The sequence below is a fragment of the Narcine bancroftii genome, chromosome 11 (genome assembly GCF_036971445.1).
Source record: "Narcine bancroftii isolate sNarBan1 chromosome 11, sNarBan1.hap1, whole genome shotgun sequence".
Classification (NCBI taxonomy): Eukaryota; Metazoa; Chordata; class Chondrichthyes; order Torpediniformes; family Narcinidae; genus Narcine; species Narcine bancroftii.
The window spans coordinates 9,299,702-9,326,510 of record NC_091479.1 but is presented as its reverse complement, the minus strand read 5'-3'; the positions used below and the strand labels follow the sequence as shown (position 1 = coordinate 9,326,510).

The 26,809-nt window shown below is 39.8% G+C and overlaps 1 protein-coding gene across 4 annotated transcripts in view; it reads left to right on the top strand.

The window, feature by feature from the left end:
- peak1 (pseudopodium-enriched atypical kinase 1) overlaps positions 1-26,809 on the top strand; it is a 120,298-nt gene that overhangs the window by 44,454 nt on the left and 49,035 nt on the right. The window lies entirely within an intron of this gene.

The window sequence follows — 26,809 nt, the reverse complement described above, 5'->3', positions numbered from 1 at the left end:
AAGATAGATTTCCAGAGAGAGTAAAAAGTGTCCAATGTTCTATAATTATATTAGAAACAATTTTAATCCAGAAAGAATTATATTGCGATTTATTTTGTGACCATGTGATCCTCTTGTTGGATTAAGGTCAATTTGGCATGGTGCTTCCCGTCTCCTGGTGTGAATGTTTGATGACGAAAAGGCAAGTGAGACACTCGGGAAAAGTGAATTGTATCTTGGACACCAGGTGGCAACTCTATCTGTGCATCGACATAGTGTAGTTTCACCATAATGTACAACAATGGCTACAAGTTGTCTTAAAGTAACTGAATGACTGAAGAGAGTGGGAGAAACACAGACTTTACACCTACTCACTACCCCACATTTTGCCTTTTAATCACAAATTCATAATTGTATTGAAATTTTTTTTGTTGCTTTTGCTGATCACCCAGTTGTTTTCTCCGGTGGTTCTCAACCTTTATCTTTCCATTCACATACCACCTTAAGTAATCCCTTACTAGCCACAGATCACCTTTGGCATAAGTACTCTGTAGTTAGTAAGGGATCACTTAAGGTGGTATGTGAGTTTGGTGGGGGGGGGGGGGAAATAAAAAAGGTTGAGAACCCCTAGTTTACTCCTTTCTCTGTTCCAAAATGGCTGCTTCCACCTGCCTTGCTCTCTCCTTCACACTTTGTTTCAGCCGTTAGATTTTTCTCTGGTTCACTTGACTGCATTCTTTGACCAATCTTTTGGGGGAGGAGAAACAACGTGGTCATGGGCTAAAGCATAAGCTCCACCGGAAGTCAGGATTACACTGGAACTCCAAGCCATGCCACTGTGCCGTCTTCTGGCTTCTCAACTCTACACCCTCGCCAAATCTCTGAACCTCTACCAGTTTCTTCAAATTCTATCCTGTTGCTTTGCAATTACTCAGCAACTTAAGTAATGGTACTCTGTTCCGAAAACATTCCTGCCTCGGAACACCTCATTCCTGCTCAAACCTGCAACTGGCAGTTTTTTTTCCTCATCTCTACAAGTATCTCTTTCCGTGGATCAGTATAATACTCTTGTGTATTCTGTGTTTTTATCTTCGTGGATGTGTATAACTTGAGAAAGCCTGGTACCCAATATGACTTTTTGGCAAGTAATTTTAAAATACCAAATTAAATTCAGGGTTAAGAGAAAAGATAAGTCCTTTTTTATTAAAGGTTTATAAGTGAACAACCATCTAGATAACAACACCTTTCTAAAATTCAAACGTAGATATAAATGCGATGAAAATTCAATGATTGGTGAACATAATTAGTTTCTCAATGTATTAAATCTTGGAACTTAAGCAAGGTAGCATCTGTTTTCTGTTAGGACTGCAATATAAAATCAGATATACAAAATGTTTAATTTTGTTGTGTGCTAATCAATTCATAGAGAAATACTCATTTGTTTATTGTAGAGATTTTGCAGCACATAAAAATGGTGCATTTGAATTCCGTATCCATGGATAGCAAGTTTAAAGGTGGCAAAACACAGTTATGTTTTGAGAACATTGCAAAGCAGATCCAATATTCTTGTAAAGCATCTTGTTGCCATGGTGAATTGCTTTGTGACTGATTTAATCATTCACTTTTTTCCCCCACTAGTCTTGTTTTAAGACATTTTGAGTAATTAGGGTTACATTGTGAGCTGCATATAAAGACCACAAGACATGGGAGTGGAAATAGCCTATTCAGCCCATTGGGTCTGCCCCTCCAATCAATCTTGAGCTGATCCATTTTCCCACTCAGCCCCATGGCCCGGCCTTCTCCCCATAATCTTTGATGCCCTCAAGAACCTATGAATACACCCGATGACTTGGCCTTAACAACTACCTGTGGCAACAAATTCTACAGATTCACCACCCTCTGGCGAAAGAAACTCCTCCGTATCTCTTTTCTAAGTCGACGTCCTTCAATCTTGAAGTTGTGTGCTCTTGTCCTCGACTCATCCACCATGCCAAGCAACCTTTCCACATCTCCTCTGTCCATGCCTTTCAACATTCTCCTAAATTCCAACAAGTACAGGCCAGGAGTTGTCAACCGCTCCTCAAATGATAACCCTTTCATTCCCAGAATCATCCTTGAGAACCTCCTCTAACCTCAGCACATCCTTTCTTAAATGACGAGCCCAAAACTGCTCACAATACTCCAAGTGAGGTCTCTCCAGCACCTTATCGCCAGAACATCTCTGTTTGATAATATACTTTGATAAGGGGCAACACTAAATTTTCTGCTTTACCATCATCATTTCCATCAGACAGACTTCATGATACATTTATATTTTTTTAAATAATTAACAAATGGAGCATGTCTCTGAGGTCGTCATTACCAATGCTCACAAGCCATCATAAACTTTTTTGTAACATTGACAATGGGAAACAAATTTGGACGAATTTTAATGTGTTACTTCACTTGACATTTAAATTGTTTTTTTAAATAAAAGCTTCCTTCAAAAGATTTGCTGTGATTGGCAATTCCTTGTTGTGGAAACCATGTAAAGTACCTAAAAGTGGAAATTTTGAACAAGATCAATGGATTACAAACTGACATGAGCATAGAAGGAATGATTTTTAAGAGGAGATTAAACAGATTTTTAATCTTAACGGGATAAATCCATCTCCGTCGGAGAGAAACCTCATGGGGGTGGGGGTGGAATCACTGGGGAGAATCTCCTTCTACCATTACATGGTGCACTTTATTCATTACGCTGAACAGCTGCGCCATGTAGCTCGGTACAAATTGTGGAAGGTAGGTTTAGAATTACTTGGACATCTTTGTTTCAAATTTAAATTGAGAGTTTAAAGGTTGTCAACTTAGTTACCACTGTAAATAGACACCTATCAAAACTATTTTTTCTCCTGGTGTTATCAACATGCTTTTTTTTCCCCCGAGCGTGAAAAGTCACTGTAATCTTTAAAATATTTAAGGAGTTTGCACTTTTTCTGCATCAGACTCTTGACTGGTTTAACTGATCGTTTGCAGCTTGCAGTGCTTTGTGAAAAGAATAGCAGATTTGGTGGGTGCAGGTGGATGGAACTTGGAGGGGAAAGGAAATGCATATGGGTGGGTGGGGCAAGAGTGGTGAAGGATCAGAGGTGGTCCAGAAGGAGAGAGGGGAACACAGGAGATGAGGTTTACATTAAATTGAATGAAGATGATTCAAAACAATTGACAGTTCTTTTCTCCCACGGATGTTGCCAGACCTGCAGAGTTTCTCCAGCAGACTGTTTAACTTTGACCCATTTCCCCTCCCCGTCCAATACCAATCAATCCTCTGCCAACTCCTCCTCTCCGTCTCATCCTTCACCCAGTTTTACCAATCCCCTACTGTCTCTTGTCTCACCCCCCTCACCACCTCCTTGTACAGGCTACCTCCCAACCACCCTCTCATTCCTGACCCAGGGTTTTGACCTGAAACATTGACCACCGATGCTGCTCACCACCTATGCTGCTCAACTCACAAAGTTTCTCCAGCAGATTCCTTTGTGCTTCAGATTCCAGTGTCTTGAGTCCCGTTTGTCTCCAGTTATTTTTTTTAATGTCATGGATCCAGGTCAAAGGTTTGTAGATTAATTTAAGACGAGGGTTATCGGCTGACCAAAATTCTATTTGTATTTCTTATCGCACTCTCTCTTCCACTTTTATTTGTTATCATTTTCTAAGCTCTGAACTTTAGATGTTATATGATATGTGTTGAATAGACAATGTAATCTTTGATTGGATATTTTTAAAAATCTGGTGCAGAAGACTCAAAAGGTGGAGTGAAATCTTAATGTTAATGGTATGAGATTGTCTTCTGGTTAATGTGTGTGAGTAGAATTTATTTATCTATCGCCTTGTTAGTCCACAATGGAATGAACCTGATTGTGCTTGTGTCAGTGTAGCGGTTAGCGACTTGGGTTCAAATCCAGTCCTGTCTGTAAGGAGTTTGTACGCTCTCCCTGTGTCTGTATGGGTTTCTTCCAGAGGATCCGATTTCTTCCCACCTTTCAAAATATGCTGCAGTTGAAGGTCAATCGGGTGCAATTGGGCGGTACAGGCTCTTGGGCCAGAAGGGCCTGTTGCTTTTTTTTTAAAAGTAAAATTTAAATTTATGCCACTCCACCTATCTCTACATCTGGGCGGTGGGAAGCAAAAAAAATGATTTCACCTCTGTTATTTAAGGAATAGGTAGGTGTAAAGAAAAGGTTTGCAGATCAGCTGTTGTTAGATGAGTGCTAACCCCAGACTTTATTGAGATGATCACATCTTTGTTAAGTCCATAACTGAGATTCGTGAATTCGGCATGAAAATTAATTGCCTTCGTTTTTTTGTCGGGTTTGGTCATTTCAGGGGCTGTAAGTATGTGGGTGGGGGGGGGGGGAAGAGGGAAGTGGGGAAGAAGAGTTAGCTTTCTCTCAGGCAGCCACTTAGAATAAATTATGGCCTGTTATTGTTTTAAACTAACTTGTGCTTCCTGGGGTATTGACCATGTATCTTCATTGCACTGCCTTGAAATGTCCTTGCTTGAATAAAGGAGAAATCCATTACTTTGAAACGTCAAGATCCTTATTTCATTGCAAGTTTAACATCCATTTATAGAATCTTTCCATTGTTCCACTGAGGGACGTGAAGCAATTTAACTCTTGTTGCTGCACTCTTCAGCATAGAACCTTCCTTTTCATATGCTAAGCCATCACATTAGCCTTAATTGTATTGTGTAATAATTTCTGGTGAGTGTAGATTCCCATATACTTTAAAGGTTTAAAAGGCTCATTACATCTAATATTTATTCAATCCATTTCCTAAAAAGTACTTGGTGTGTGAAGCACTTATTGACAATTGGGCTTTAGACTAAGTGAACCATCTCAAGGCCGGTAACAGGAAGTGTATCTCCTCTCTATTGTAGAATTACACTCATACACCCATGGGATTCTGACAACTGGGAGAAGTAGAATTTTCATGAAAACATAATATTTTTTCTGCCTAATTTATTTCCAAGGCATCACATTTTGAAAATTAAAAAACCCTATGTTATTAGGTTTGATTTTTATTGTGGTTTAATTTTTGTGTGCGGGAGTTTGTCGGCAAGGCCATATTTAAAAATAAGTGCCACCAAACAGCTTGTTTGTTAATGCCATTTGCAATTTACTTGCACTTAGTTCTTGTACGTTAGAGAACAGCTAACATTTGTGCTCTCCATGGCTGCCTGCTGAATTGACAAGGTGAAAATGGTCTATCAGAGGTCTGAGTAGTTAGTAGTCAAATCCAATGAAATTTTACCTTCAGCAGCTGACTGAAAATTTAGCAGAATTGCAGGTTAAAATGGTGGCACGGTTAGCGTAGCGGATAATGCAACACTGTTACAGCGGCAGCGATTGGGACCGGGCGTCAAATTGCTCACTGTCTGTAAGGAGTTTTTACGTTCTCCCCAGATCTGTGTGGCTTTCCTCCCACAGTTCAAAACCTTACCCGGGGCTGTAGGTCAATTTGGTGGAATTGTTGGACGGGCTCATGGGCCGAAAGGGCCTGTTAACATGTTGTCTTTTTTTTAAAAAACTGCATAACCAGAACAACAATCCCATGAAATATGAGGTTCCCTTCATCCTTCTGAAACTCCCAACGAGTACAGTCCAAGAGCCAACAATCGTTCCTCATGTGCTAACCCTTTCATTCCTGGTATCATTCCAGTAACTCTTTCTCCTACCCTTCTCCAACGCCAGCATGTCTTTTTTCTCAAATAAGGTGGCCAAAACTGTTACGCAGTGCTCCAAGTGAGGTCTCACCAATGCTTTATAGAATCTCAAAGTTACATCCCTACTCATGCATTCGCCTTTTTAATCACTGACTCAACCTGGAGGTTAACCTTTAGGGTATTCTGCATGAGGGCTCCCAAGTCCCTTTGCACCTCAGAATTTTGAATTCTCCCCATTTAAATAATAGTCTGCACATCTATTTCTTCCACCAAAGTGCATTTCCAAAATATGTGCCCTGGAAGATTAATTGGGCTCTTTATTACTGTCCTCTTCTGTAGGTGAGTGGTGGAATGTGTGAACTGTTGATGAGAATGAGGGAAAATAAAATGGGTTTGTGTTGATTCATGTAAACATGTGCTTGAAGGTCAGCATGGATCTGATGGTCCGAACAGCCCATTTCTGTGCTCTATCTCTGTGACACTGTGACATTTATTTCTCTGGGAGTCCATTAAGATCCCAGACAAGTGAACATGGATTCACTAATAATTTATTTTGCTGAGGGATACAGTTTTGCCCTTGACTAGTATTTTTAAAAAAAATCTTCCTCTTCTAAAGAAATCATGTCAGCGAGTTCCATAAATATTTGGACAAGATTCAGTATTAATAAAAATATTACCTTTTTGGCTGTGACGTGGCAAGAAAATTAAAATATAAACTATAATTTTATATTGGATTTGAATTTGTGCTTGAGAAGGAAAAATGCATAACCAACATTTTAATTCTGCTTGCCTGTATTTCTGTCACCATGTGACTTAGAGAGGCTTCCTCCTATTCTGGAGACATGTTTGCATTTTGAATTTTTCGGTTTTTGTCAGCTTTATCTTCCATCATGTGGGGGGGGGGGGGTTGTGTGCGTGTGCGGACAGACACAAGCATGTGTGGGCATTGGCTTTGGCGTGGGGATGGGGGGGTGAGAGAGTCTGTGGGTGTGGGGTGTCAGAAAAATGATTCCATGTGCAACCTTCAGATAATGTGTGGTTGAAGATGAGGGAAAACCAGATATTGAAAGAAATTTTAGACATCTTAAATACATCTTTCTGTTCTCCTATTTCTGCGATAAATGCTGATATTAACTGCATTTGGATTTGTTCATCTACAGTAGGGTTCTCCAAAACGGTCGCTATCGACCCCTGAAGGTTGATGGGACTATCCAAGGTGTTAAAAGGGGGTTGATGAATGCTTTTGGGAGGGGGGGGGGGGCGGGAGTTGAAAGAATTGCAGAACCCAAGGTATCCGCTCCTGCCTGGGAGCCCGACATTACTTCTTTGATGTGGACAGCACCACACTCTACGTTCAGAATAGAATGGCTGTCGTCGATGCTGAAGACCTGGACCCAGGTCCGTTTGGCATCTTCCATGGCCAGAAGCAAGAGGTTTTTTTAAACTGTTATTGTAATCATTTGCTTGGTTAATTGATAGATTTGTTACTTGGCGATTGGATTGTTGCTGGGAGGCCAGAACACCATGCAGTTCCCTCACTAATGCACATGGAAACTGCATGTCCACTTAGTTATTTATTTATCGATTTGTTTTTGTGCATGCCTGGGGTCTGAGGGATGAAAGATCCCATGAAGGAGTCAATGGTCCAAACCCCCTTCTATAATAAGGCAATTGTTCAATGAAATATTTTTTTTCCAAAATAATCTGTTCATTATTATCAGAGATGCTATGTTCCCCCTAAAAGTGTTTCATGAATATTGTATGACAAATGTCCTAAAAAAGAATAAATGGAAAAATGTTCCTCATCATTTTCCCTATTACCTTCTGTCTCTCTCCAATTAATCTAATTAGTCTAACCTTTCTGACAGTCAATATGCTGAGTCCCCACCATAATCAGCGACCACCCAATGTAGATTTCAGATTTATGGTCAGAGGACATACATGACATCACATACATCCCTGAGGTTCTTTTTCCTGTGGGCCAGGCAAAATTACCACTTATTGGCAGTGCAAAAAAAAAACTGGACATACCCATATAAACAAATAAAGAAATGCAAGCAAACTGTGCAAAGCAGAGAGAATAATAAGAAAACTAAAAGCTTTTTCACAATCCATAAGCCACAAGGCAAGAAAGTAATGGTGTACTGACAGCTCTTGAAGAGTTTGGTATCATCCAGGAAACAGCAATGTGCTTGATTACCTTCCATTGACCATTTTGTTACAGATGAGGAGAGCAATTTTGTCTTTTTTTTTGTTCAAGTCAAACAGATGTTTTAACTTCATTTGAAGTTTTGGTTTAATGTTCTGGCCTCATTACCAAAATAAAATGGTGATTGCCAAATCCATGATCACTTCAAACATGGTGTCTACAGATTTTCCTGTTTTACTTCTGTGCCAATATCTGTGAAATCTCTTCGAGGGACGCCTCCCCTGAAGAAACTCTCCCTTGCTCTCCAAAGGGAGTTCTGTGGGATTCTCTCGCACTGCTCCCCATCTGCAATCCCTGCTGCTCTCAAGCTCTACGACCATGTCCTCACCCAGACTCGATTCTTGCTGCTGTCCCCTTCCTCCCTTCTCCATCCATGACCTCCTGCCTTTGCCACTGTCTCTAGTGGGCAAAATCAGAGAACATGGTATTGGAGGTAGGGAGCTGACAGAGATAGAAAATTGGTTGACAGACAGGAAACAGAGTTGGGATTAACTGTTCACCTTCAGAATGTGACAAGTGGGGTCATATTAATGATTTAGATAAGGGAATTTTAAATAACATTTTTCTTCTTTGGCTTGGCTTCGCGGACGAAGATTTATGGAGGGGGTAAAAAGTCAACGCCAGCTGCAGGCTCGTTTGTGGCTGACAAGTCCGATGCGGGACAGGCAGACACAGTTGCAGCGGTTGCAAGGGAAAATTGGTGGGTTGGGGTTGGGTGTTGGGTTTTTCCTCCTTTGCCTTTTGTCAGTGAGGTGGGCTCTGCGGTCTTCTTCAAAGGAGGTTGCTGCCCGCCAAACTGTGAGGCGCCAAGATGCACGGTTTGAGGCGTTATCAGCCCACTGGTGGTGGTCAATGTGGCAGGCACCAAGAGATTTCTTTAGGCAGTCCTTGTACCTTTTCTTTGGTGCACCTCTGTCACGGTGGCCAGTGGAGAGCTCGCCATATAACACGATCTTGGGAAGGCGATGGTCCTCCATTCTGGAGACGTGACCCATCCAGCGCAGCTGGATCTTCAGCAGCGTGGACTCGATGCTGTCGACCTCTGCCATCTCGAGTACTTCAACGTTAGGAGTGTAAGCACTCCAATGGATGTTGAGGATGGAGCGGAGACAACGCTGGTGGAAAGAGTCTGGAAAAACAACCAACTGAAAAACCTCACAAAGATAAGCGTATACAGAGCCGTTGTCATACCCACACTCCTGTTCGGCTCCGAATCATGGGTCATCTACCGGCACCACCTACGGCTCCTAGAACGCTTCCACCAGCGTTAAATAACATTAGCAAATTTGCAAATAACATGAAACTCGGTGGCAGTGTGGGGAGGATGTTAGGGGACTTGGACGGATTAGGTGAGTGGGCGGATGCATGGAAGATGCAGTTTAGAGGTTATCCACTTTGGTGGCAGGAACAGGAAGGCAGATTATTCTTTAAACGGAGTCAAGTTAGGGAGTGGGGAAGTGCAACGTGATCTAGGTAAACGTACATCTACAGATTTTGTTTTGCTAGATGTGATTTTTGAAAGGATTAATTATAATTAGCGGTTTGTGCAGTGCATTCTCGTGATATAAACACCAGGTTAATTAGACACTGAGATTTTGCTGCAGGGCTATTCTCTTCAGTCAGACCGTTTTTTTTATCTAATAGCTAATTAAGAACGGAAAAAATACTCAACTTAAATCTTTAATTTAAAAAAATTATACATAAAGCACAGTAACAGGCCATTTTTGCCCATGAGTTAATTCCACCAATTTACACCCCATTAGCCTACACCCCCCCCCCCACCCCCCGGTACGTTTTTGAACAGTGGGAGGAAACTGGAGCCTCCGGAGAAAACCCAAACAGACATGGGGAGAACGTACAAACTCCTTACAGACAACAGAAGATTCAAGCCCCAGTCAGGTCCTGATCACTGGCGCTGTAAAGTTATTGCACTAAGCCACTATGCCCAACCGAGCCACCTCCTGTCATATGTACCTTTTTTATTTGCTTCTCTGACAAATGAAACTTAATAAGATAACACATAAGCAGTTGATAAGATCATTGTCTTAAAAAATGTACTTCTCTATTGGGAGTAATATGTTGGTGTGAATTGGGAATTGGCTGAAACTAGAAAATGCAATCAAGAATAACTATTTTCAGATTTAAAAGTTATTATTAATGCAATGCCACATCCATCCTGGACTTTGATTCTTTCTATAAGTAACTTGATGTAACACCATCTGATGGTGATAGAAAGCTAGGTGGCCAATGGGAACTGTGAGGGAATATTGTAAAACGATATGGACAAGATAAGTGGGCAAGGAAGTGGCAGATGGAATTCACTTTCTGTTTCACTTTCCACAAAATGGTGTCTGACTTGCATTGTTTTTGTTTCCAAACTACAACATCTGAAAAAAAATTCACAAAACAGGAGGCTATTCAGCCTGTCAACCCTCTACTGGCGTCCAGCTTGTTTCAAATCTTTTTGATACCTTTGAAAATGCTTTCCTTTCGGAAACTTATCCAGTTTGCCTTTTGAATCAGTTGAATCTGCCTCTATTACAAATCCCTATTTGTGTACATAAGACAAACTAGTCGATGCATTTAAAAAAAAAAAATTCTCCCCAGTTTTATTTGGATTTTTTTTTCCCTTTTTTTTTCTCTGTCCCCTGGTTCTTGACCCTTTTTATAAATGGTACCAGTTGCCCTAAATGTCTCGACTCAGGACAAAACTTTTATCATTTTAAATACCTTTATTAGGCCCACATGTGACCTCTTCCATTTCAAGAACACTTCTCGCTTTACCAATCTATTCATGTAACTCTTAACCCTTGAATATAGTTGTAAATCCCTTCTGCTCTCTCTTCAAAGATTTTCTTAAAATTTACCAATTATACTTCGCTACGATATTCTGTGTGGCTGAACCAATATTTTGTAAAGATCCAATATGACTTCCTTGCACTTTATAATCTTCTGTTTATGAAGCCTGATGCCTTTTTAAAAAGCATCTCAACTTTCCCGCTGCCTTCAAAAAGCCATGCCAAAATACCTCTTGATCTCTCTTGCTTTTGTCCCCATTTTAGAAGCGTCCATCTATTTTGTGTTCCTCTTTCTTCATATCAAATTGTGACCTTTTGCCATTTCTCGTGATTAAATTTCATCAGGCTGCCTCTCTGTGAATTTGCCAGCCTGCCTCTTAGAACATTACTGTTTTCCAATCAATAAGCCTCTAGTTTTGTGTCATGGAAGAGAAACGGTAAAAGTGGGAAATGATCGATTTAATAATGTCACTGGCACTGCAAGGAAAAAAAGTTACTTGCATTTCTGTTGAGTTGGTCGCTGTCAAATGGCATCAGGACGTCAGACTGTTTAGACAGGCATGCAAATTGCAATAAGCATTAAAGCACATTCTGGTCTGTCTAGACAGATTCTGAACAGTTGTTGGCCAAAACTCTGTTTTATAATTTCCAGGGTCTTTGAATTCCAGTATCCATTACATTAATTATGTATGCGAGTGTGTGGCTCAGATTGAAATCTTTTGTCGATAAATGGTCATTTAATTAAACCTTTAGAACTATAGACAGGCAAAAAGCTATGAAACATCAAAGGAGTCTAAAGTTAAAATACTTGTGGTATGCTCATGTATATACATCAAATGTGGCTACAGAGGTAGACAAATGTTGATGTCTGTAGCTAACACATTGTATTAATGACATTTTGGGCCCTCAGGAGAGAACAGAAATTGCACAACTTCAAAATTACGCTTTTGTAATTATGCCTGTTTTTGTGGAGTATATTGGAAAATGATTGATAATTTTAATATCTGATGTAGTTTATTCTCAACGTTGGGAATTAATTTGCAGTACTGTGAAAATTACCTTGAAGTCACCTGAAAGGGGCAGGTCACATTGGTTGCATGCTGATACCAAACTCGTGAAGCAGACCCTCAACAAGTTGCATTGTGGTAAGAGATGTACCAGACGGACAAAGGAAATGATACAAAGATGTTTTCAAACCCTTTTTAAAAAGATGTAAAATTCTCATCAAAATCTCTTGCCCAGGGCACGGTTAACGCAATGCTATTAAAGGGCCAGTGACCCAGGTTCGAATCCAGCGCCCTCTGTAAGTTTGTGCGTTTTCCTGTGACTGCATGGGTTTCCTCCAGATGCTCCCGTTTCCTCCCACGTTCCTAGGCTGAACGGGTTAGTCGATTAATTTGGGGTATTTTGGGTGGCACGGGCTCATAGGCCCGAAGGGCCTGTTACCATGCTGCATGTCTAAATCAAATTAAATGCTCCCCAAAGAGGAGTAAAAGTAATTGGGATGAATTTGAGACATTTTCAGCTTTTAAAAAAAAATTAATGTTACTGAGCATTTTTGCATGCAATGAAATGAAAACTCCACTGCAAGCACAGTACAAGCCAGTCACATCGGATACAGTGGTTACCGATACTAGCAACTGTTTATACAGACTAGTATCACAACCAATATGCAACTCGCCATTCCTTGTCTTACATGGGCACAGCTCAGATGCCATCTGAAATATACACAGCACCGATCCCTGTGTGGTGCACACCTTACCAACGACTCCTCCAGCGTTTTCCACAGTTTGTGACCAGAGTTCATCTCGAGGCCTGAAGAGTAAAAGAACAAGAGCTTCTATCTGTGGTGGGCTTTACAGTAAGATGGAGAGTCCAGCCCAGATAATCACTAGGTGATTAAAGGGGCCAATGGTCAGTGAGCTTCAGTGGGTGGGCGGAGTCCAACCTTGATTGGCAAGTGATACGACTTCCAACTTGGTACTCGCTGGAAGAGTCGTGTGAATGACAAGATTCTCCTCTCTACAGGTAAGTGACCTGAATGTTGTACTATCTAAACTTTTTTTTAAAATTTTCATTTGTCATAAATATATTAACAAATATCTAAATTCTTCAAACCGTCCTGGATAGCGCACTCTCTCGAGCAAGCAAATGTGCTTCTCATATGACAACTGTGTCAGTTGAGAAGCCGCATCTGTGCCTTCTCTTTAGTGTAAGATACCATGTACAAAAAGAAAAGCTTATTGTGACATGGAAGTGTATTTGACATCTTTGAACCTGACCAAATTACATATTTTTAAATGAGTTTTCTTGCATGGAATCTTTGCCCTTTTCAAGATCATCGCTTAAAATTATTGCAATGATTACTGGTGTTGACAAGCTGAGGCACTTGGTGGCCTTTAGCTGCAAACATCACTATTCGTCAAGAACACTTTACTGAGCTGAAAATGCTTTGCTCCATCTCTGTGACAGTGTTGAACTGTTGGCTTTATTGAGAATTAATGATACATACTTTTGCACAGACCTTGTCATTTTCTTGAGTTTAATATTACTTTTTTAACTTGAGGTAATGAGATTCTGGACTCCAATGACACAGTATTGACCTGTACTATAAAACACAAGGATGAATTGGTTTGGGTTTGTAATCTGAAAGGAAGGAGAAAATGATTCAGACCGGATGTTTCCACAGACCTGAGGCTGGAAGTCACTTGTTCATCTCGTGTACAAATGAGGGTTGAGCTTGAAATCTTTCTCCAAACCTGAAGTTACTTCTGTATCTAGAAGTAAAGATAATTTGGGTGTAGGCCACCTTAGTTAGGAATATTTACTCATGTTTCCTGGCGCCAATAAGTAGGATATTCAAACGAAGCAAGAGTTAGAAACAGAATTTAGAACAATTTCAAGAGAATCCTTGTGGAGATTGTAAAAGATGAAATGTGACAGAGCAGACCTGGAAGTGGAGTTGAGTCGTTCTTATGAAGATATTTTTGTAGCCAAATGCAAGATCTGCACAGTTGACTATATTGTATGATTAAGGAATGTGTATTGATGACTGAACAATGAGCATGGAAATATATTTCATTACATATCCAAATCAATTTAACAATTTAAATCCTTGAGTGTTATAACACAATGAAATAAACCTTCCACTGATAATTGAATTGTTTATTGCACGTGTACTGAGATACAGTGGAAAATCTTTCTTTTGCATTCTGCCCTGACAGGACTTCTGGATTTTGCAGCTACGGGCAGCTGTGGAGGCCAGGTTGTTGGGTGTATTTAAGGCAGAGATTGATAGGTATCTGAATGGTCAGGGTATGAAAGGTTATGGGGAGAAGGCAGGGGAGTTTGCAGAGGCTTGGTATGACATTGGAAACCCTGGCAAATTTCCACAAATGTGTAGTGAAACTCGTGCTGATCAGCTGCATCCCAGTCTGGTATGGGGACTGCAAAAGATAGTGGACACAGCCCAGGGCATCACAGACCAAACCAACCACTGAGAACATCAACAGGGAATGCTGCCATCATAGAGCAGCAGCAATCGTCAAGGATCCACGGCACATGCTCCGTTCTTGCTGCTACCATCAGGAAAGACTCAGCAGGTTCAGGAACAGCTGGTCCCCCTCCACCATCAGACTCCTCAACAATAAACTCAATCAGGGGCTCACTTAAGGACTTGTACTAGTGCACTTTATTGATTTTTTTTCTCTCTCTCTGCATTGCACAGTCAGTTTGTTTACATTTTATTTGTTTATATGTTTACATTGAGTATATTTTTTTACACTTTCAGTTAGTGGTAAATTCTGCCTCGCCTGCAGGAAAAATTTTGAGTGGGGTTGAGTGAGAGAATGGATCAGCTCATGATGGAATGGCTTACTTCTTGTATCTTATGGTCAACCAATTCTTGAGTACAATAGGCCATGCAAATTATTACAAAGGTGCAGGGTATAATATTGTAGAGAAAAAAGTTTGACTGAAAACAGTAAGAGGGTAGCATCATTTTACTAACAAGAGGTCAAATCAATAGTCCAATAACAGTGGAGAAGAAACTACTTCAATTTGATGCTGGGATAAAGGAAAAGACCAAGATTATTGGAGGTGGGGGGGATATATTGAACAAATACAAAAGAAATCACCTTGGAAATAACCATTGAAATCCACTAATGTCTCAAAGTGGAAAGAAACATGACAATAATATAAAATTGGTTCTACACTTCCAGCATTTTTTAAAAGTGCTCTTCTGATTTGAAAACCACAGATCAAGCATTCGGAAGTATATTTTGTCATATGGTTTTTCTGATCGCAGAACTGGCTTGGGGTGGTGGTGCAGTGCCTCCCATTGAGGGACTGAAGGATATTGATTTGAGTGTCAGGGTCTGATCAGAACACACAGACTTGGTTTGATTAAGTAATACCTCCTTTTACAAGATTAAGATACACATGAAGTTTTAAAAGGGTAAAAATTTTTTATACTGTAATGTGTATTAGAATTTACGGAATTGAATTTTTGCTCTTTGGGGGGAAAATCTGATTAGATAAAATTCTTTAAATGGTTGGTTGTTTTAAGTCTCCCAGAGTAATTATAGTGTGTTTATTTTTTTGTTTATTTCTGGAGACCATCAGTCTAATTACTTCTCCTATAAAAGAGCTCACAATGGTTTAGATATCATAATTAATTAGATAATTACAATGAAGAAACTGTATCAAAGGTAAATCTTGTCATGGATCAGATATTGAAACCTATTGATGTAGAGAGAAAAGGGGATGTGGTGATAATGAGGTAATTCAGTGTCATAAAACAGATGAGCAATTTAAATTTGACAGAAGGCCCTTACATTATAGATTTTCCAATCTGATACCTTATTGTTTCCAGTGGATCAAGACTACTTTCATACTTCTATTTTAGGCCAGTGACGGTATTAATGGTGATCATATAGATTGCATTCTTGGTGTATATTGGCATTCATACATGAGAGGATCTTTCTAATGTTGAAAGGCAAAGACAGAATAGATGTTGCAAGATAATTTCCCATGGTGCGAACATCTAGGCCCTAAATATGTTTTGCTGCTTACTCGACATCGGATGCCTCTTGTGTCACTGTCAAATAATAGTCGGCCAGCATAGATGAATTCCAGTTGCCCTGATGTCGCTTTTCCATGGTCGCAATGTCCTGGTCAAACCTTTCACTATGTTCGTCACGGACGGCACCAGGATCATCAGGGAAGGAGTCCAAGTGCGAATGCAGAAAATGAATTTTCAATGACATGGTTTTCTATCCTTGAAGTAGACTTAAAATATGACAGGAAACCACAAAAATAGGTTATATCTAAAAATCGGTGCGTGATAGGAAATTTTAAAGGTGATTTTCGTGATCAGCAGTTCAAAATCCATAAAATACACCTAAAAGTGTTCATAGAGCAAAATCTTCAATATCCGGTATAATTTTATTGAATTGAAAATGATTTATGTTTTTTTTGTGCAGTGCAAGTAAAATGCTGTTTGAAATTGGGAAATCAAAAAATAGAGTTCTTCAATCTGGTTTTCATTACAAGAAATGCATTCAAAATTATGTTTGACTTTTAAATGACCTTAGCTTTGGAATGTGACCTCCTCTGTTTTACTGACACAGAAAACAACAAAAAAATTTTTTAAATGCACATTTATTTCACAGTACAGTTTGCTTAATTCAGGGGTTTGGCTTTAATATTTAAATATAATGACCATAACCAAATGCATTTATGTTATAATTTAAAGGAGTGTAAACCACACTACCTATTAAAAATGTTATGTTGGGACACACCACCAACACCTTGGTCAGAAATTTAAAAAAAAAACTAGTAGTAAGACCTCAAGAGGGAATTCCTGACCTTGGGTCTGTGACTGCTGACGGAGTGTAATTATAGACCAGAAGACAGAATGAATTGAGATCACAAAGATGGTTGAGTGACCTCAGGAAGAGGGGATTCGAAACTCGGGTGAAGATACCTTCACAGACCCAAGTGTCCGTGCATTCCTGTTCTTTTGTATTTTCCTGAAAGTTTACACCAGCATTCGTACCATCACATTCAGTTTTGCCAAGGCAAGATTAGGTTGTGGTTTAATTAAACAAATAACATAACATAACAATTACAGCACGGAAACAGGCCATTAGGCTCTTCTAGTCCGCACCGAACCAAACACCCCTTTCTAATCCCACCTCCCTGCACAATGCCCATAACCCTCCATCTTCCTCTCATCCATAGACCTGTCCAACCTTTTCTTAAATAATACAATTGACTCCGCCGCCACTATTTCTCCCGGAAGATCATTCCACACAGCTACCATTCTCTGAGTAAAGAAGTTCCCCCTCATGTTACCTCTAAACCTCTGCCCCTTAATTCTTAACTCATGTCCTCTTGTTTTAAACTTTCCTCCTCTTAACGGAAATAGTCTATCCACATCCATTCTGTCTATCCCTTTCATAATCTTAAATACTTCTATCAAATCCCCTCTCAACCTTCTATGCTCCAAAGAATAAAGACTCAATCTGTCCAATCTCTCCCCATACTCCAGATGCTTAAACCCAGGCAACATTCTGGTAAACCTTCTCTGCACTCTCTCCACTCTGTTTATATCCTTCCTATAATTAGGCGACCAGAACTGCATACAGAACTCCAAATTAGGCCGCACCAACGTCTTATACAATCTCAACATCACCTCCCAACTCCTATATTCCATGCAATGATTGATAAAGGCCAGCATACTAAAAGCCTTCTTCACCACCCTATTCACGTGAGTTTCTACCTTCAGGGAACGATGTACCATCACTCCTAAATCTTTCTGCTCTTCTGTATTCCTCAATGCTCTCCCATTTACCACATATGTCCTATTCTGATTCTTCTTACCAAAATGAAGCACCTCACACTTATCAGCATTAAATTCCATCTGCCATTTTTCAGCCCACTTTTCTAAGCAGCCCAAATCCCTCTGCACTCCTTGAAAACCTTCTTCATTATCCACTATTCCACCTATCTTAGTATCGTCTGCATATTTACTAATCCAATTCACCACCCCATCATCTAGATCATTAATGTATATAACGAACAACAATGGGCCCAATACAGATCCTTGAGGCACACCACTGGTCACCGGCCTCCAACCTGACAGACAATTATCCACTACCACTCTCTGGCCTCTCCCTTTCAGCCAATGTTCAATCCATTTGACTATCTCAAAATTTATACCTAAAGACTGCACCTTCCTAACTAACCTTCCATGTGGTAAACAAAGGTTTCCAATTTAAAACAAGACTTTTTTTTAGCCCTCGACTGGCATGTGACATGTTTCAAAACACTTCTACTTCAAAAATCAATGCTCTTGAAGATTTAAACAGGAAAGCCAATACTCAGAAGTGCTGGAGACAGCAATCTTGACGTAGCAAAGTTATATCACCAATGTTTCAGACCTGAGTCTTTCAAGGTACTCTGATCGAAAAGCAGGGAATAAAATGGTTGAGGGTGGGGGGGGGGGGGTGAAGGGAAGCTCTTGAAGATCTATTTGATTAAAGGTAGTCTGTGATGTCATAGAGAGCCATGCAGAGTTGGTCGATAGTCTGGATGGTGTGTTTATTATGTTAAAACACACCGACATGCTGGAGAAATTCAACCGGTCTTTTCAACGTCCATAGGAGACCAAGATATATTGCCCATGTTTCGACCCTGAGCCCTTCTTCAAGGAAGAATTCTGCTTATTCCTTGAAGGGCTCAGGGTCGAAACATGGGCAATATATCTTGGTCTCCTATGGAGTCTGGCTGAGTTCCTCCAGCATTTTGGTGTGTTTTTACTACAATCACAGCGTCTGCAGACTTGCGTGCTTCACACACTGTTGAGTTTCTTCAGCATTTGTGTTTTGACTAGGGTAAGAAGAAATGAAAATTATGATACAAAATGAGTTAGTATTAGCCATATAATGAATCTATGTTCAATTCTGTAAGTATTTGAATCCATGAAGTGCCGACCTGATCCTGTGGTAAACCAAACCACTGAGAGTGGTTTCATCGGGAGGTATAACACTGAAACTGACCTGTATGGAGAGCATATTTTTTCTTGCATTAGTTAAACCATGCGAGGAGCTGTTGTTGGTATTTGAAACTCATTATGGATTTGGCAAATAAAGCCTTGTGTCGAAGTAATTTAAAGCTGAAAAGAGGTGCTTGTGGTTTGAGTCTTCAATGTATCATCTTAATATTTTAGGTATGTTGCTATGGCATTAATTGTGTGTACAGCAAGAATCTTTATAACAATGCATTTTTTCCGTATGACTACCAGCTGTGCACGTTTTTTCAATCCAGAAATTGGAAAACAATATAATAGCCAAGCTGTACTAAATATGAAATGTTACATTTGCATTCCATAATATTGAAGTGTAAATTTAAATTTTAAATTTAGGCATACAGCACGGGAACAGGCCATTTCGGCCCATGCCGCCCAATCGACTTACAACCCCTCTGATATGTTTTGAAGGGTAGGAGGAAACCGGAGCCCCCAGAGGAAATCCACGTAGACACAGGGAGAACATATAAACTCCTTACAGACAGCGCAGGATTCAAACCCTGGTCCCAATCGCTGGCGCTGTAACTGCGTTGCGCTAACCACTACGTTAACTGTGCTGCCCATAAGTTTATGAACAGCAGACACCGTTATGTTGGCTTGAAATTAGGATACCATCTCAAAATTCAAGAGTCTTTTAACTGTTAGGTAATATTTCACAAAATTGCCTTTAGTCTGACGTGAGGCGGACAAGGATTTGCCATCAGCATAAAATGTCTGATGCCCTTCCAGTCAGAGAAAGAACAGAAAAAGGGAATTCCCCACCCCGTCACTGAGTGTCTGTGGATTTGCTTCCAGCGCTCCCGCAGCCTCTGCATTCACACAGACTTCAGCCCAAACCATCAGCAACCTGAGCTCCACATTCAAACCTCCTATATTATCAGGAAGCCTTCAGTGCCCTCAGCACCCTCTCATATCCTGGCTCCAATACCTGGTCAGTCTTCAGTCAGTCTCGAGCCATTCTCCAGCAGTCCGCAGCCTGGTGTGAGTCCTTTGACCGCAGTCGCCAGCGGCCCGAAGCCTATGTGGATTTCTTGCCTTGAGTCACCAATACCCCGCCTGTGTGTATTCCTCAGTTATAGAACTCCTCACTGATCCACCTCAGTGGTCACCATCCTGAAGGGTAGTCTCCTCTTCTCCCTAATCTAGCCTTCTGCTTCCCCGGAGTCTGTAACTCCTCGAGGCCACATCTCGGGCCCAGACCCTGCAATCACAGGATTTTAAAAAGGTAACCTTCTCCTTTAACAGGCCATTTAAAGTCTTCATGGAGCCCTTGGTAGTTGGACTTGGAGGTAGAACCCTGCAGAGGAGTGCTGTGTCTCCCTGCTCTCTGTGGGTCCGGACCAGTGACAGCTCTGCCAGTGCAGCAGCTCTGGCAACGCCGTCATTTATTTTCTGAGAGTCTGAAAGGAAACAAAGATCCAGTCTTTAAACTTCATTGCTTCACTTTAAATGCTGGTCTTAATTAAACTGGATTTTAAACTTCATTCAAATCAAAATGCCTATTATATAAACAGGGTGTTTACTGGATTTAGGCAGTTGATATCAGAGCAAAATTATTGTTCTTTATACATTGGGACAATGTTGAAAGTTTTAAAATTGGAGAGGCTGTAGGGAAAGTATGTATAAAATTTCCATTTTGGAACGAAGCCATTATTGACGTGTTGGCAAAACTGGTCAAGTTTTAAGCTGCTCATCTAAATCTCTTTATTGCAAAAGTTACTTCTTTAAATCTTTGGTAAAATGCTGTCAAAAAAAAGAAACATCAAGAATTTTATGTACCTGGTGGATTTTAAAAAAAATTAAACATTTCCACTGAATTATTCCACATTTTTGCTTTCATTTTGATGGCACAAAATGGAAAATTCAACCCCCAAATGGTAAAAATGCAGCACAAAGGTCCATGATTCATCTGCAATAAGCAGTTTTGCTTACCTGGTATGCATGTGTTCTGTCTTTATGAACTCCAGAGTACGGAGTGCAATTTGGCCATAGCTCTGTGTGTGCACAGACATTATGTTGGAGTTTAGTGAGCTAAAACTTCACCAATGATTGGTGCTTCCTGTTGCTTGTTTTGGCTGCTACTCGATGGGGCATCGATTTTTGGACTTTGTGAAGCAATCCCGGATCTCAGAGACAGCTCTGCCATCACAAACAGGTTCCATTGATTAGCTCGACTAGCTCATTGATAAGCAACATGTAATCTGACTTGACCCAAAAATAACAATGCAGATCACCTCCTTCTACCAATGCCTTCCCCCCATCCTCTTAAAGAGAGTGCTATCAGTTTGTATATTTGCTTCTCGGGTAACCAGCCTAAAAGGGTTTGTATTTCTATCGACCAAGAGACAAAAAGATCAAATCCACCTTTCATAAACACTCGAGTCTGTGGAATTCCTTTTTTTCCAATATTTTTATTGTTTTTATATAATAATATTGTTTTGGGCCCAAAGAACCCCAAAACCCAGCAGCAATAGAAATTCACCAAGACAAATGGTTACTTAAACAAAAGTTGCTTCTAATTTCATTTAAATATAAAAACAGGATCAAACTTTAACTTATTACTATTAACAAGCGAACAACCCCCTTCTAGTTCTAAGCACGTTTGTATGTAATGTGTGTGTAAGTTCAGAAAAGGTCTTTGATTCACAGTCCAAGTTTACTGGTATCAGGCAATTCTTATACCGTGCACAGAATTTAACATTTATGAATCTTCACCAGGCTATGGTGCTTGAAAGATGAATGGTTACTGCTCAGGAAGGTTCTTGTTGGTTTTCAGAGAGAGAGGGACTAGAAAGGGGTGTTTGGTTCGGTGCGGACTAGAAGGGCCTAATGGCCTGTTTCCGTGCTGTAATTGTTATGTTATGTTACAAACTGATTCTTTCCAATCACCCACTTCAGTGACTTGCAGAAGAAACTTGCCCCATCATCTAGTTTTCTAGATGATAACTTTCAGGTCACCACAGAGTTCCTTTATCTCAGGCGAAACATTATACAGCTAGCCATCTCCTCTTGTATGGACCAAAAGGGCTTTAAATAAGCTGAACTAAGAACTCCCAACCCATCTTCAAAATGGGGTTTCAAACAAGCTTCCAAAAGCCACTGCAGAAAACCAGAACATACATACTCTCTCCTCTCTCTCTCTCTCTCTCTCTCTCTCTCTCTCTCTCTCTCTCTGAAAAACCTGTTTGACTCTCTCTGGTTGCAAAACCACATGACCCTCCTAAAACAGCACACTCCACATAAACAGCTTGCTCACTCCCAAAATCAATTCACGAGAGATCTTATCAGTTTCCTGACATGGGCCTTTCCATTTGCACCTCATTGTGAAAATCTCCAGTGCAGGAGTCTATTGTCTTGTAGGCACCATCTTATGCATAACTCTTGCATTTTAAAATTAGAACCGTTTTGAAGTGTTTTTATCTGTTTGTGACCTAACTAAAAAAACCCACAATCTATCTTCCAAAAACATATCTATACATAACATAAAATAATCTGACACAATACATAGAGAAAAAAGATTGATGCTTTACACGGATAACAAAGCAAGCAAACTTGTTAACATAATTTTTTTTAACCTTATGCAACATTATTGATTCAAAGATATTTTGGAAAACAAAATTAAATATGCCAAACCCTGAACCTTTCCAAAGTTGCATGGCAATATGAAGTAAAAGTACACTACTCATAAGAACAAGAAATACAAATGCACTGGAAAGACACATTACATAATTATCATTCCCATTAAATGTCACGAAAGTCATTCAAAGAGGAGCCCCAAAGATCAGTCTGTGAAATTCTAAAGTTAGTTCTATTTGATATACTGTATCAACAGACTAGATTTTCAGAATTGACTTGCAGGTTAGATTATATTCTGCTAGTCATTTTACTGCAGAATGAAAATACAATTACTTTTTGCTTTCGTCCTGTAAGTTAATATGATGAGAGGCTGAAGATAATTTTTTGGTCTGATTTGTAAATTACTTGTATTTTATGTTTCGTTTTGAATATGTTTGATGCAGTGTGTGGATCACACATTATGCAATAGCAAAGTCCTTATCAATTTGGACTGTCCATTTGATGGGAGTGAATGTTCTGGAACTAATGACCAGGGGCAGATAGCTTTGGGAGCACTGCCTGAAAGAACGATAAGAGACTGAAACTCTCCAGTGTAAAGCAAATACTTAAACTGCTGTAACGTATAAGGCTACAGACAGAAAGCCAGGAAATAGGATTGATGTGGATAGCTATTTATTTATTTGGCTGGTATCCCACTTTTAAGGAAATGCAAAATGCCAAATTTAAATAGTACTGAGATGAAAATAAAATAAAATTTAAATCAAATGCAGCATTTTTATTTTATTGTTCTTTTTAAAAAAAAAGTTTCCCCAAACCCTTGAGTCAGTGTTAAAGTTATGCAAGTCATATGTTACAAAACATAAACTTCTCCGTAAAATAGAAACGAACATGACAGCAAAAAATATCAATATGATAACCATATGTGTCTATTTAGTCCTCTAATAACAGAAAAAACTGGCGTTCATTAATATGCTTCACCACAACATCCACCACAATTTCCACCCCCCCGCCCCCAGAAACATAGATATTTCCCCCATTTTTGTCTAAAGTTGTCCAATTTATCAAACTTTTGTAAGACCTGCGACAGATACAACCTTCTTAATTCTGAAGGTATCATTTAAGATCATTCCATGGAAATAATTGTAAAAACATCTATTTTTTGTTCAAGATATTTTTTATACAATCCTTGCAGTGAATTTTGTGCATTTCCTGTCTTGAGACCTAAAGTGACCCTATTCAATCAGTTTAGCAAATGTAATTTTTTATTTTGTTTTATTTAGCCATACTGCGCAGTAACAAGCCATTTCAGCCCATGAGTCCGTGCTGCCCAATTAAACGAGAACCATAGAGCACTACAGCACAGAAACAAGCCCCTTCGACCCTTCTATCTGTGCTGAACCATTTTTTTTTGGCTTAGTTCCTCTGACATGCACCCAGTCCATAATCCTCCATACCCTTCCCATCCATGTACCTGTCCAAATTCTTCTAAAATGTTAAAATTGAGCCCACATTCACCACCTCAGCTGGCACTCGTTCCACACTTGCACTTCTCTGTGTGAACAAGTTCCCCCTCATTTCCCCTCTAAACTTTTCCCCTTTTAACACATGTCCTCTGGTTTGTACCTCAGTGGGGAAAAAAACCTAGCTACATTTATTCTGTCTATCCTTGTAATTTCAAATACCTCTATCAAATCTCTCATTCTTCTATGCTCCAGGGAATAAAGTCCTAACCTGTTTAATCATTTTCCTGTAACTCAATTCCTGAAGTCCGGGCAATTTCCTAGTAAATCTTCTCTGCACTCTTTCAATCTTATTGATATCTTTCCTGTAGTTAGATGACCAAAACTGTGCACAATACTCTAAATCTGGCCTCACCAATGTCTTGTACAACTTTACTCCTATTGTTAGGTCTGCTTTGTTCATGAATGAGTGAGACAAACACCAGGCTGAGTCGAAATCAGGGTTCTTTGTTCTTTATTACCGGATTGTAACACTTGCGACTAACAAAGTTAGTCGGAGAATGCATTCTGCCGTTATCAGCAAAATGGTGATTTTTTATACCCTTGGATACATGCTTAGAACATCATCATATCATTACTTGTCCAATGACTAAAACTGTTGCTATCCTTTCCCTGCTAGCTTCCTGCCTCTCAATCCATCAATGTCTCTCTTATCTTGTAAGTACAAGGATGCATTCTGTTACTCCTTAGTACTGGGTGACTCCTTCTCCGGTCCCATCTCATGATGTTTTACCTAACAGGAGTACAAGGACACCTCCCCTTCTTGTTACTGCCCTGTACAGGGTAACTCCCTACACATTCCCATCTCATGATGTTTTACCTTACACTATACACTATACAGTAATTTAATTTATAAAGGCCAATATGCCAAAAGTTCTCCTTACAACCCTATCCAACTGTGACGCAATTTTTAGGGAATTATGTATCTGTACTCCCAAGTCTCAGTGCCCTACCATTTACCAAGTATGTCCTTCCAAAATGCAACATTTGTCCGCATTAAATTCTATCAGCCCATTTTTCCAGCTGGTCCAAATCCCTCTGCAACATTTGAAAACCTTCTTTGCTGTTCCCAACACTTCCAATCTTGGTGTCATTTGCAAACTTGCTGATCCAGTTGACCACATTGTTATCCAGATCATTGATTAGATGACAAACAACAATGGTCCCAGCACCGATCCCTGAGCTACACCACTAGTCATAGGCCTCCTGTCTGAGAAGGAACCATTCACCACTGCTCTCTGGCTTCTTCCATCCAGCCATTGTCAAATCCAGTTCACTATTTCATCATGAATACCAAGCCTCTGAGCCTTCCTGACTAACCTCCCATATAGGACCTTGTCAAAGATCTTATTAAAGTTCACGTAGACAACATCCACAGCCTTTCCTTCGTCAACTTTCTTGGCAACCTCCTCAACAAAACTATAAGATTGGTTAAACACTAGCTACCACACACACAGCCATGTTGGCTATCCCTAATCAGTTTCTGGCTATCCCTAATCAGTTTCTGGCTATCCCTAATCAGTTTCTGGCTATCCCTAATCAGTTTCTGGCTATCCCTAATCAGTTTCTGGCTATCCAAATAATTGTATATCTGATCTCTTGGAAGAACTTCCAATAATTTTGAACAGTGGGAGGAAACTGGAGCCTCCAGAGGAAACCCACACAGACAGAGGGAGAAAATGCAAACTCCTTATAGACACCGTGGGATTTCAACCCCCATCGTCTTCAGTGTTGTCCTAACCGCTATGCTGTACATGCCTCCCCCTACTCAGAATATGTTACTTAAAACATTTTATAATCTTGTTGGATTATATTCCGAAGAGGGCGCACAAAATCAGTGAACCAGTGCGGACTGGAAAGGCCTGTTTCCGCTCCGTAAATAGTTATATGGTTATTCCAATTAATTGGTATCCAGTCTGAAAGCAACATAACCTGAGAGTATGAGTTTAAAAAATATAAATAATTCTTAGAATTTTAATAGACATTATTTGTTTTGGTTGATTTCAAACATGATTTAATAACGATGAGATGCAATAGTTTTTTGAAAACATATATTTTTGCAGTCAACTATTTGTTCAAATGAAAGCAGACCGATAGATCGAGGATTATATGCTGAGTTGGAACGATTTATTTAAAAATAGTCTTGTGATTTTCGAATAAATAAAGATAGATTTCAGTGAATGAAACCTTTTCTTTGTATAAATGTATTCATTTTAAAGGAAGTATTTTGTTGCTTTTAATGTTTACTCCTCAGTCTTAGAATCGGTTCCATACAAGTTATTTGCTGATTAAAGTTTCTTTAATTAAGAACTAGAAAAGTTCTTTTTTTTTCCAGTGTAGATCTCAACTTGTGGATGGATGGGCAGTAGCTCAGATAAGCATAGGTTTTAATCAGCCTACAATGCGATTTTTCCAAGTGTCTCATTTGATCAATTAATTGGTAGCATCTATTTTAATGTTCGAAGGAACTACCTGTCGAAGAACTAGTGTTAACATTTTTCTGTGTCTTTCATTTTACAGAATGGGGTAGGTCACTAAATTATCTCATATTGGGCAGGTTAGGAATCAGAATTCATTGTCATCAACATGTCTCAAAATTCATTGTTTTGTGACAGTATTACAGGTGCAAAATAGCTATAAATGACCTTTTTTAAATATATAAATAGATTGATGCCAAAAGGAAGAGAAAGAGAGGTCGTGTCTATGGTTCATCGTCCGTTCATAAATCTGATGGCGGAGGGGAAGGAGCTGTTTCTGTACCGTTGGGTGTTGGTCTTCAGGCTCCTGTACCTTCTTGCTGATAGTCGCAGTGTAAAGAGGGCATGACCCGGGTGGTGAGGGTCCTTGAGGACAGAGGCTGCTTTCTTGAGACACCGCCTCTTGTAGATGTCCTCGATGGAGTGGAAACTGACGCCCATGATGGCACCG